The sequence below is a fragment of the Triticum urartu genome, unplaced genomic scaffold (assembly GCF_003073215.2).
Source record: "Triticum urartu cultivar G1812 unplaced genomic scaffold, Tu2.1 TuUngrouped_contig_9124, whole genome shotgun sequence".
NCBI lineage: Eukaryota > Viridiplantae > Streptophyta > Magnoliopsida > Poales > Poaceae > Triticum > Triticum urartu.
In genome coordinates this window covers 1-13,329 of record NW_024120139.1, presented here as the reverse complement: position 1 = coordinate 13,329, position 13,329 = coordinate 1, and the positions used below count along the sequence as shown (strand labels likewise).

The 13,329-nt window shown below is 43.6% G+C and overlaps 1 long non-coding RNA gene across 1 annotated transcript; it reads left to right on the top strand.

Annotated features, from left to right (window-relative positions):
* Positions 1-9,737: 9,737 nt before the first annotated feature.
* LOC125532119 lies at positions 9,738-11,289 on the top strand. The gene is made up of 2 exons (XR_007293750.1): positions 9,738-10,087; positions 10,191-11,289. It is a non-coding gene; the product is annotated as an uncharacterized LOC125532119 (long non-coding RNA).
* Positions 11,290-13,329: the final 2,040 nt, after the last annotated feature.

Genomic DNA, 13,329 nt, shown 5'->3' with positions numbered 1-13,329 from the left:
GAAACCACAATCAACCACGGTGCAATGCGCAAGCAACATGATGCAAAACATGGCATGATATGCGGGATGTGATATGCAATGCATATGCGTGCTCCGGAAGGAAAAGATTGAACCAGGCCTCAACTTGGCAACTCCGAAAGGAAACAACCTTCTATGTGCCTCATGTGTCACCTCTTCCTCCGGCACCTCTCATTCGTTCTCATTCACCTCCGACACTATATTCTCCATCCTCCTCCTCCACCTCTCCACATTCATCTCCAGTCCATCGCCCTCTCTCACTGTTTCCTCTCCACTATACTCGTCGCCCTCGTACTGAGGATGCTTCCTCTGACGCGCCTTCCACCTCTGGTGCACCTCCCTCCACGCCTCCCTCGGTTCATAACCTCCGTGCTCGGCCTCGCCCCCCGCCTGATCGCTATTCTCCTGATCGGTGTGGTCTCTCTATTATTGCTGAGCCTACTTCCTATCGGACTGCCATGACTTAGCCTGAATGGCAGCTTGCGATGGCCGAAGAGCTTGCTGCCCTTGAGCGCTCTAGCACATGGGATCTGGTTTCCCTCCCTTCCGGTGTTCGTCGCATCACCTACAAGTGGGTCTACAAGATTAAGACTCACCCCGATGGTTCTCTTGAGCGCTACAAAGCTCGTCTTGTGGCTCATGGTTTTAAGCATGAGCAAGGACGTGATTATGATGAGACATTCGCTCAGGTAGCCCACATGACCACTGTCTGCACCCTCCTTGATGTGGCTTCTGTTCGTTATTGGTCTATCTCTCAACTTGATGTCCAGAACGCCTTTCTCAATGGTGAGTTGCGTGAGGAGGTTTATATGCAGCCACCATCAGGGTACTATGCTCCTGATGGTATGGTCTGTAGACTTTGCTGCTCTCTCTATGGTCTTAAACAGGCCACTCGCGCCTGGTTCGAGTGCTTCACATCTGTGGTGACTGTCGCTGCATTCTTGCCCAGTGATCATGATCCCACGTTGTTTGTTCACACGTCTCCTCATGGTCGGACTCTTCTCCTTCTTTATGTTGATGACATGATCATCATGGGTGATGACTCTGACTACATTGTCTTTTTTAAGGCTCGCCTTCGCGACCAGTTTCTCATGACTGATCTTGGTCCACTTTGCTATTTTCTTGGGATTGAGTTCTCCTCGACCTCTGATGGCGTCTACATCTCCGAGGAAAAATATATCCAGGATCTTCTCGCTCGCGCTGCTCTCGGTGATGAGCGCACTGTTGTGACTCCTATGGAGCTCAACGTTCAGCTTCGTGCCTCTGGTGGTGACCCTCTTCCTAATCCCACTCGCTATCGCCACCTCGTTGGCAGCCTTGTCTATCTTGCTATTACGCGTCCTGACATCTCCTATCTGATGTCTACTACACAACCTTCTTCTTGTAGACGTTTTTGGGCCTCCAAGTGCAGAGGTTTGTAGGACAGTAGCAAATTTCCCTCAAGTGGATGACCTAAGGTTTATCAATCCGTAGGAGTCGTAGGATGAAGATAGTCTCTCTCAAGCAACCCTGCAACCAAATAACAAAGAGTCTCTTGTGTCCCCAACACACCCAATACAATGGTAAATTGTATAGGTGCACTAGATCGGCGAAGAGATGGTGATACAAGTGGTATATGGATAGTAGATATGGGTATTTGTAATCTGAAAATATAAAAACAGCAACGTAACTAATGATAAAAATGAGCGTAAACGGTATTGCAATGCTAGGAAATAAGGCCTAGGGTTCATACAATCACTAGGGCAAGTCCTCTCAACAATAGTAACATAATTGGATCACATAACTATCCCTCAACATGCAACAAAGAGTCACTCCAAAGTCACTAATAGTGGAGAACAAACGAAGAGATTATGGTACGGTACGAAACCACCTCAAAGTTATTCTTTCCAATAAATCTGTTGGGATATTCCTATAAGTGTCACAAATAGCCCTAGAGTTCATACTAGAATAACACCTCAAGACACAAATCAACCAAAACCCTCATGTCCCCTAGATACTCCAATGTCACCTCAAGTATCCGTGGGTATGATTATACGATATGCATCACACAATCTCAGATTCATCTATTCAACCAACACATAGAACCTCAAAGAGTGCCCCAAAGTTTCTACCGGAGAATCACGACGAAAACATGTGCCAACCCCTATGCATAGGTTCATGGGCGGAACTCGCAAGTTGATCACCAAAACATACATCAAGTGAATCACGTGGTATCCCATTGTCACCACAGATACGCACGGCAAGACATACATCAAGTGTTCTCAAATCTTTAAAGCCTCAATCCGATAAGATAACTTCAAAGGGGAAACTCAATTCATTACAAGAGAGTAGAGGGGGGAGAAAACATCATGGGATCCAACTATAATAGCAAAGCGCGCGATACATCAAGATCGTATCACCTCAAGAACACGAGAGAGAGAGAGAGAGATCAAACACATAGCTACTGGTACATCCCCTCAGCCCCGAGGGAGTACTACTCCCTCCTCGTCATGGAGAGCACCGGGATGATGAAGATGGCCGCCGGAGAGGGATTGCCCCCTCCGGCAGGGTGCCGGAACGGGGCTAGATTGGCTTTCGGTGGCTACGGAGGCTTCTGGCGGTGGAACTCCCGATCTATTGTGCTCCCCGGTCATTTTAGGGTATATGGAGATATATAGGAGGAAGAAGTGCGTCAGGGGGGGCACAAGGGGCCCACGAGGGTGGAGGGCGCGCCCTAGGGGGGTGGGCGCGCCCCCCTGCCTCGTGGCCTCCTCGTTTATCCCCTGACGTGCACTCCAAGTCTTTTGGGCTTCTTCTGATCCAAAAATAAGTTCCGTGAAGTTTCAGGTCAATTGGACTCCGTTTGATTTTCCTTTTCTGCGATATTCTAAAACAAGGAAAAAACAGAAACTGGCACTGGGCTCTAGGTTACTAGGTTAGTCCCAATAATCATATAAAATAGCATATAAATGCATATAAAAATATCCAAGGTTGATAATATAATAGCATGGAACAGTCAAAAATTATAGATACGTTGGAGATGTATCACTACCTATAAACTGCATTGGGATTTTCCTCGAAGAGGAAGTGTGAAACAATATAGTAGCGGATAGTATTTCCGTCAGTAGAGAACCAAGGTTATCGAACCAATAGAAGATGTACCTAAACAACCATCTACATCATACACACACACACACAAGAGCAAATACTTGTACCCAACGCGGGCAAGAGGGTTGTCAATCCCCTTGTACTTGTTAATTTCAAGGATTAAATCTGGTAATGACAGATAGATAAATTGCAAAGTAAAATATTGCAGCAAGGTATTTTTGTTATTTGTAATATGATTAAAATATACACGGGGGCCATAATTTTCACTAGAGGCATCTCTCTCATTAAGACAGCATGCGGTGAGTAAATAACTTACTGTTGGGCAATTGACAAAATAACGCATAGTTATGATGTTATTCATGGCATGATCATGTACATAGGCATTACGTTTGTGACAAGTAGATCGAAATGATTCTGCATCTACTACTATTACTCCACTTGGAGAGCGCTTCTATACTTGCCTCTCTCTATGTATTAAGTTCATAATAAACAGTGTAATGCATGTAGTATGATGATATAATGTAGACAAATAAGATCAATTAATCTAACCAAACCCCATCGTTTATCCTTAGTAGCAATAATACAAACATGTTCCCTTGCTACCCCTTCTATAACGAGGTAAGGACACCGCAAGATTGAACCTACTACTATGCACCACTTTCACTAATGATCTACTCATCAACTTGGCCAAAGGAAACTCATAGATCGGAAAGCATTACATAGCTATGTTTTGTAACACAAGTTATCAGCAACTGGCAGGAACCATATGGTTGACACTTTATTGTATGAAATGCAATCGCCATGTAATTGCTTTACTTTATCACTAAGCAGTAGCGATAGTCATAGAAGCAATAGTTGGCGAGACGACAATGATACTTTGATGGAGATCAAGGTGTCAAGCCGGTGACGATGATGATCATGACGGTGCTTTGGAGATGGAGATCAAAGGCACAAGATGATGATGGCCATATCATATCACTTATATTGATTGCATGTGATGTTTATCCTTTATGCATCTTATTTTTGTTAGTTCGACGGTAGCATTATAAGATGATCTCTCACTAAATTTCAAGGTATAAGTGTTCTCCCTGAGTATGCACCGTTGCTACAGTTCATCGTGCTGAGACACCACATGATGATCGGGTGTGATAAGCTCTATGTTCACATACAATGGGTGCAAGACAATTTTGCACACGCAGAATACTCAGGTTAAACTGGACGAGCCTAGCATATGCAGATATGGCCTTGGAACACTAAGACCGAAAGGTCGAGCATGAATCATATAGTAGATATGATCAACATAGTGATGTTCACCATTGAAAACTACTCCATCTCATGTGATGACCGAACATGGTTTAGTTGATATGGATCACGTGATCACTTAGAAGATTAGAGAGATGTCTATCTAAATGGAACTTTAATTTATCATGAACTTAGTACCTGATAGTATTTTGCATGTATATGTTGTTGTAGATAGATGGCCCGTGCTATTGTTCTGTTGAATTTTAATGTGTTCCTAGAGAAAGCTAAGTTGAAAGATGATGATAGCAACTACACGGACTGGGTCCGTAACTTGAGGATTATCCTCATTGCTGCACAGAAGAATTACGTCCTGGAAGCGCCGCTAGGTGACAAACCCGCTGCAGGAGCGACGCCAGATGTTGTGAACACCTGGCAGAGAAAAGCTGATGACTACTCGATAGTTTAGTGTGCCATGCTTTACGGCTTAGATCTGGGACTTCAACGAAGTTTTGAACGTCATGGAGCATATGAGATGTTCCAGGAGTTGAAGTTAATATTTTAAGCAAATGCCCGGATTGAGAGATATCAAGTCTCCAATAAGTTCTATAGCTGCAAGATGGAGGAGAATAGTTCTGTTAGTGAACATATACTCAGAATGTCTGGGTACCACAACCACTTGACTCAACTGGGAGTTAATCCTCCTGTTGATAGTGTCATCGACAGAGTTCTTCAATCACTGCCACCAAGATACAAGAGCTTCATGATGAACTATAATATGCACGGGATGGATAAGACGATTCCTGAGCTCTTCGGAATGCTAAAGGCTGTGGAGGTAGAAATCAAGAAGGAGCATCAAGTGTTGATGATCAACAAGACCACCAGTTTCTAGAAAAAAGGTAAAGGGACGAAGGGGAACTTCAAGAAGAACAGCAAGCCAGTTGCTGCTCAAGTGAAGAAACCCAAGTCTGGACCTAAACCCGAGACTGAGTGTTTCTACTGCAAAGGGACTGGTCACTGGAAACAGAACTGCCCCAAGTATTTGGCGGAGAAGAAGGATGGCAAAGTGAAAGTTATATTTGATATACATGTTATTGATGTGTATCTTACTAATGCTCGCAGTAGTGCCTAGGTATTTGATACTGGTTCAGTTGCTAACATTTGCAACTCGAAACAGGGGCTACGGATTAAGCGAAAATTGGGTAAGGACGAGGTGACGATGCGCGTGAGAAATGGTTCCAAAGTCGATGTGATCGCCGTCGGCACGCTACCTCTACTACCTTCGGGATTAGTTTTAGACCTAAATAATTGTTATTTGGTGCCAGCGTTGAGCATGAACATTATATCTGGATCTTGTTTGATGCGAGACGATTATTCATTTAAATCAGAGAATAATGGTTGTTCTATTTATATGAGTAATATCTTTTATGGTCATGCACCCTTGATGAATGGTCTATTTTTTACTAAATCTTGATAGTAGTGATACACATGTTCATAGTATTGAAGCCAAAAGATGCAGAGTTGATAATGATAGTGCAACTTATTTGTGGCACTGCCGTTTGGGTCATATTGGTGTAAAGCACATGAAGAAACTCCATTTTGATGGACTTCTAGAATCACTTGGTACTTGCAAACCATGCCTCATGGGCAAGATGACTAAAACTCCGTTCTCCGGAACAATGGAGCGAGCAACAGAGTTATTGGAAATCATACATACTGATGTATGTGGTCCAATGAACATTGAGGCTCGCTGCGGATATCGTTATTTTCTCACATTCACAGATGATTTGAGAAGATATGGGTATATCTACTTAATGAAACATAAGTCTGAGACATTTGAAAAGTTCAAAGAATTTCAGAGTGAAGTGAAAAATCATCGTAACAAGAAAATAAAGTTTCTACGATCTGATCGTGGAGGAGAATATTTGAGTTATGAGTTTGTACTTCATTGGAAATAATGCGGAATAGTTTCGCAACTCACGCCACCTGGAACAATAGGGCACCATCTAAATCTGTTGAGACGACACCTTATGAATTGTGGTTTGGCAAGAAACTCAAGTTGTCGTTTCTTAAAGTTTGGGGCTGCGATGCTTATGTGAAGAAGCTTCAACCTGATAAGCTCGAACCCAAATCGGAGAAATGTGTCTTCATAGGATACCCAAAGGAAACTACTGGGTACACCTTCTATCGCAGATCCGAAGGCAAGATATTCGTTGCTAAGAATGGATCCTTTCTAGAGAAGGAGTTTCTCTCGAAAGAAGTGAGTGGGAGGAAAGTAAAACTTGATGAGGTAATTCTACCTGCTCCCTTATTGGAAAGTAGTTCATCACTAAAATCAGTTCCAGTGATTCCTACACCAATTAGTGAGGAAGCTAATGATGATGATCATGTAACTTCAGATCAAGTTACTACCGAGCCTTGTAGGTCAACCAGAGTAAGATCCGCACGAGAGTGGTACGGTAATCCTGTTCTGGAAGTCATGTTAATTGACCATGACGTACCAACGAACTATGAGAAAGCGATGATGAGCCTAGATTTTGCGAAATGGCTTGAGGCCATGAAATCTGAGATGGGATCCATGTATGAGAACAAAGTGTGGACTTTGGTTTAATTGCCCGATGATCGGTAAGCCATCGAGAATAGATGGATCTTCAAGAAGAAGACTAACACTGACGGCAATGTTACTGTCTACAAAGCTCGGCTTATTGCAAAAGGTTTTTGACAAGTTCAAGGAGTTGACTACGATGAGACATTCTCACCCGTAGCGATGCTTAAGTCCGTTTGAATCATGTTAGCAATTGATGCAGTTTATGATTATGAAATTTGGCAAATGGATGTAAAGACTGCATTCCTGAATGGATTTCTGGAAGAAGAGTTGTATATGATGCAACCTAAATGTTTTACCGATCCAAAGGATGCTAACAAAGTGTGCAAGCTCCAGCGATCCATTTATGGACTTGTGCAAGCATCTCGGAGTTGGAATAAACATTTTGATAGTGTGATCAAAGCATATGGTTTTATACAGACTTTTGGAGATGCCTGTATTTACAATAAAGTGAGTGGGAGCTCTGTAGCATTTCTAACATTATATGTGGATGACATATTATTGATTGGAAATGATATAGAATTTCTGGATAGCATAAAAGGATACTTGAACAAGAGTTTTTCAATGAAAGACCTCGGTGAAGCTGCTTATATATTAGGCAACAGGATATATAGAGATAGATCAAGACGCTTAATTAGACTTTCACAAAGCACATACCTTAATAAAGTTTTGAAGAAGTTCAAAATGGATCAAGCAAAGAAAGGGTTCTTGCCTATGTTACAAGGTGTGAAGTTGAGTCAGACTCAATGCCCGACCACTGCAGAAGATAGAGAGAAAATGAAAGGTGTTCCCTATGCTTCAGCCATAGGCTCTATCATGTATGCAATGATGTGTACAAGACCTGATGTGTGCCTTGCTATCAGTTTAGCAGGTACGTACCAAAGTAATCCAGGAGTGGATCATTGGAAAGCGGTCAAGAACATCTTGAATTACCTGAAAAGTACTAAGGATATGTTCCTCGTATATGGAGGTGACAAAGAGCTCGTCGTAAATGGTTATGTAGATGCAAGCTTTGACACTGATCTAGATGACTCTAAGTCACAAACCGGATACGTGTTTTTATTAAATGGTGGAGCTGTCAGTTGGTGCAGTTCCAAGCAGAGTCGTGGCAGGATCTACGTGTGAAGCGGAATACATAGCTGATTCAGAAGTAGCAAATGAAGGAGTCTGGATGAAGGAGTTCATATCTGATCCAGGTGTCATACATAGTGCATCGGGTCCAATGAAAATCTTTTGTGACAATACTGATGCAATCCCCTTGGCAAAGGAATCTAGATTTCACAAGAGAACCAAGCACACCAAGAGACGCTTCAATTCCATCCGCGATCAAGTCAAGGAGGGAGACATAGAGATTTGCAAGATACATACGAATCTGAATGTTGCAGACCCGTTGACTAAGCATCTCTCACGAGCAAAACATGATCAGCACCAAGACTCCATGGGTGTTAGAATCATTACAATGTAATCTAGATTATTGACTCTAGTGCAAGTGGGAGACTGAAGGAAATATGTCCTAGATGCAATAATAAAGTTGTTATTTATATTTCCTTATATCATGATAAATGTCTATTATTCATGCTAGAATTGTATTAACCGGAAACTTAGTACATGTGTGAATACATAGACAAACAGAGTGTCACTAGTATGCCTCTACTTGACTAGCTCGTTGAATCAATGATGGTTATGTTTCCTGACCATAGACATGAGTTGTCATTTGATTAACAGGATCACATCATTAGAGAATGATGTGATTGACTTGACACATCCGTTAGCTTAGCACGATGATCGTTTAGTTTGTTGCTATTGCTTTCTCCATAACTTATACATGTTCCTATGACTATGAGATCTTGCAACATCCGAATATAGGAGGAACACTTTGTGTGCTATCAAACGTCACAACGTAACTAGGTGACTATAAAGATGCTCTACAGGTGTCTTCGATGGTGTTTGTTGATTTGGCATAGATCGAGATTAGGATTTGTCACTCCGAGTATCGGAGAGGTATCTCTAGGCCCTCTCGGTAATGCACATCACTATAAGCCTTGCAAGCAATGGGACTAATGAGTTAGTTGCGGGATGATGCATTACGGAACAAGTACAGAGACTTGCCGGTAACGAGATTGAACTAGGTATTGAGATACCGACGATCAAATCTCGGGTAAGTAACATACCGATGACAAAGGGAACAACGTATATCGTTATGCGGTTCGACCGATAAAGATCTTCGTAGAATATGGGGGAGCCAATATGAACATCCAGGTTCCGCTATTGGTTATTGACCGGAGACGTGTCTCGGTCATGTCTACATAGTTCCCGAACCCGTAGGGTCCGCACGCTTAACGTTCGGTGACAATCGGTACTATGAGTTTATGTGTTTTCATGTACTGAAGGTAGTTCGGAGTCTCGGATATGATCACAGACATGACGAGGAGTCTCAAAATGACCGAGACATAAAGATTGATATATTGCGTGGCTATATTCGGACACCGGAAGTGTTCCGGATGATTTCGGAGAAAACCGAAGTGTCGTAGGGTTACCGGAACCCTCCGCGGGGAAAGTTGGGTGTTCATGGGCCAAAGGGAAGAGGGGAGGTAGCCCACAAGGGGCAGCCGCGCCCCCTCCCTATAGGAAGTCCGAATTGGACTAGAGAGGGGGGCGCGCTCCCCTTTCCTTCTCCTCTTCCTCTCCCATCATTCCTTCCCCTTCTCCTCCTAGTAGGACTAGGAAAGGAGGACTCTGGTCGTTGGCTTTTGGTGGCCGAGCATCAGGCAGGCCGGAATCCTGGTCGTTGGAATGGGTTTTGGAATGTGGATTGTGTCAGATCATTGGCAGACTGCTGCCAGGCTAGGCATGCATATACGGTCGGGGATACACCTATTTGCACCCTAGGCGTACATGTTTGGCCCATCGGCCTGCTCTTGTTCCCTCGCTCACATGTCATGCACCAAGTTTCTTGGCCCATTGTTATTCGTTTGAATCAGCACAGGAAGGAGAATCTCGTCGTCCACCTCTCCCCAAACCACCACCCCCGTGGAAGAAGCCCCAGCCACGGAACAGACTTGCCTCTCTGCCCTATTTTCTCTCCCCTCGGGCGACGGCGGCGGGGTGCTGCCCGGCGAGATGTCCACCAGACGCCGGGTATGTGTATTCCGTGCCCTCTTTTTTCCCTTAGGTCATCGTGTGTTCCTAATCCCTGTGCCGGGTTCGAATAAAGTTGACTGACGGAGCTTGATTTGTACAGGTTTGGGCTCTCCGGAGCACTCGTCCTCTTCCACTCCGGCGGCCAAATCACCCGGATCCCGCATCACCTTCCACTTCGGCGGCGGCTCGACTCAAGTTTGCAGAACACCGGATCTGCCCAGGGCAAGGCCCTCGTCTACGGATCTGTCCGGGAAAAATCATTTTCTTCATTGTTTCGATCGGTGAGGCTGGATCACACATCAATTACTTGTGCTTTTCTCCTAGCTGTTGTTCATCTGTTTTAGATTTGCTCTTTTTTGGTGATTTTTATTTTGTTCCATCTATTCCTTTGGTACGGGTGATCTAGCTGTATGGCTCGATCGAGATGCATATCACTTCTGTTGTTGAATCCAAAAATAGACTGCTTTTTTTATTGTAATCCCCTTCCATCTATTCCTTATGTGCAGATGCGATTTTCTTTTGTTTGCTTGTAATCTCCTTCGTCTGAACTAGATAAGTCTCTCCTCATCCTGTTGCTGCGCAGATCCGAATTTGCCGTGATGTTTGTTTAGACAATATAGAGATTTTTTTTGTTCATACCCATGCTTATGTGCCAGATCGGCTTATTTTTCTGATGTCTTGAGGATTCCTCTAACTTGGATAATCGATGCTTAATCCTGCTGGAACTTAATGATGGATTTGATGTTCTGTTCTTGAGCTAATCCAAGGTTCATAATTATTTCATTCAACTGGGGTAAAGTTTGAATTCCTACCATTGATTGCAAAGATTTTCTGTTCCATGGATTTCAGTTTGTTTCGTTGACCCCTTTTCCACCGGAGTCATAGACTTGAGCAACGCTGAAGATCAAGTGTGTCGTGGCGGCCAGGCCGCATCCCTTGCCGGAAATGCTGGTTGAGCTACAAGTGGTTGGACTAGAAGGTGTTTTAGATTAAAATGTTCTCATCCAAAAAACCTTTAATTCTGAACATAGTATGTGTCGGCCTTGTTCTTTGTTAGATTTTGAATATAACCACATTTCTCTCCTGAAATCAGTATCATACAAGATCGAATTTCGTGGCTTCCGTGTCCCTTGTGCGAGAAACATTCTCTGGGTTAGATATTTAGGAAAAAATATATATGATGATGCATTTGTGTTCTACTGCGTTTGTATGGTTGTCAATCATTCGTGTTCCCAGATGGATGGGTCTTGTTTATTCACAAAATGAATTTGACATGTCTGAATGCATTGGGTGATTGGCTTGTTCTTTGTTCACTTCATAACTTACTTCAGAGCATCCTCTAACGAAGCAATTTCTGTTCTGTTCTTGATCAGAACCATGCTGATATGGTCTGTATCATGAACACTGAAGTAGAAGGCGTTTAATCTGATGCATTTTTCTACTGTTGTGATCTTGTAATACTGCCTTCTGGCCAATTCAGCAAATTCCCTGGTTGAAGCTACTCAAGCTCTCTTTCTTTGGCTGTTATTCCCTGTCGGCGATCCATTCGACTTGAGCATATGTTTGTAATTATTGTAATGGATTTGTACCATTTGTGAACCATGTCAAATTGTTAAGATGGGCGATGGGTGTTCCAATTATGTATGGTTGCTAGTTCTGTGCGAGAACTTAATCTGTGTATTAGTCAACATCAACACATGTTGTGTGTTAGCTCAAGTATTTTTATATGTGATGTATTTGCTTATTGTTAAAATATCACAGCGAACCTGTGACAAGATTCTCAATAACCCGATGATGAATGATCATTCATGACATCAAGTTTTAGGGTTTAGGACTTATGAAAATTGTTTGTAAATGATATATATTTCTATACACTCCTGATGAATATGAATAGGTAATTTGTGAGGTATTGGGGTGATCATTTCGTTTTTGCATGCCAACCTGTTAAAATTCTCATTTCTGCGAGCAGTTGATGGAAATTGTAAACAATTTCATATGTTGTGCTTAATCTATGAAAGTGTGTATGACACAACCTGTGTGTGAGCTTTGATGCATTGGTGACTCTTAGTTAGGTAAGGCGAATCTTAACAGGAAGAATGTGCTTGCGAGTCAATGAGAGCAATAGTCAAGAAGGGAGATGACCTAGAAGTCTAATGATTTATGTAACAGAGTGTTTGAATCATCTTCGCAAACTATTGTTAGTGACTTTTTCCCAACCATAACCCTTCATTTTTTGTGTACAAATCAATGGTTTAACTAAGGTTTTGGATTTTTTTTGACTAAGGTTTTGGATTGGTCGTTCGATTAAGAGACGGTTCATGGACAGAGAAGTTTGAGTGGTGCCCATGCCTAGCGACAGCTACTGTAGCTACGTGCTAGTGGCCCTGTCCAATGCTGATCAAACTGTGGTGAGGTGACATGACAACACCGCTTAAAATGCACCGGCCAGCGGAAAGCTGTTCTCACCGAGCGGGGGTGGTGTGCCCAACGTGCTTGGGGCGCCACTAGGGCCAGCCGGCCTCCCCCTTGCTCCTTTATATACGGGGCAGGGGGCCATCCTAAAACACACAAGTTGATTGTTTTCAGCCATGTGCGGTGCCCTCCTCCACCATAATCCACCTCGGTCATATCGTAGCGGTGTTTAGGTGAAGCCCTGTTCCGGTAGCATCATCATCACCGTCATCATGCCGTCGTGCTAACGAAGCTCTCCCTCGACACTTTGCTGGATCGTGAGTTCGTGGGACGTCACCGAGCCGAATGTGTTCAGATCGCGGAGGTGTCGTACTTTCGGTACTAGGATCGGTCGATCGTGAAGACGTACGACTAAATCAACCGCGTTGTCATAACGCTTCTGCTTACGGTTTACGAGGGTACGTGGACAACACTCTCCCCTCTCGTTGCTATGCATCACCATGATCTTGTGTGTGCGTAGAATATTTTTTTGAAATTACCGCGTTCCCCAACAAAAATAACATTGTAAGTAGCTTAGCCACTTTATATATTGTATACATTCGGTAGGCTTAGGGCAACTCCAATAGGGAGACCCAAACGGACACGGGTTTTGTCCGGATTTTGTTCGTTTGGGTCGTCCGTCCGCCTAGCGGATATGAGGTGGACACGCGCGGCCGGTGGATAAACCCAACACATAAGATGCAAAGCCGGACACGCACGTCGGAGGACTCGAGGCGGCTGTTCCAGCGGCCGAGGACGGACGAGGAGGAGTTGCATCCTGCGCGGGT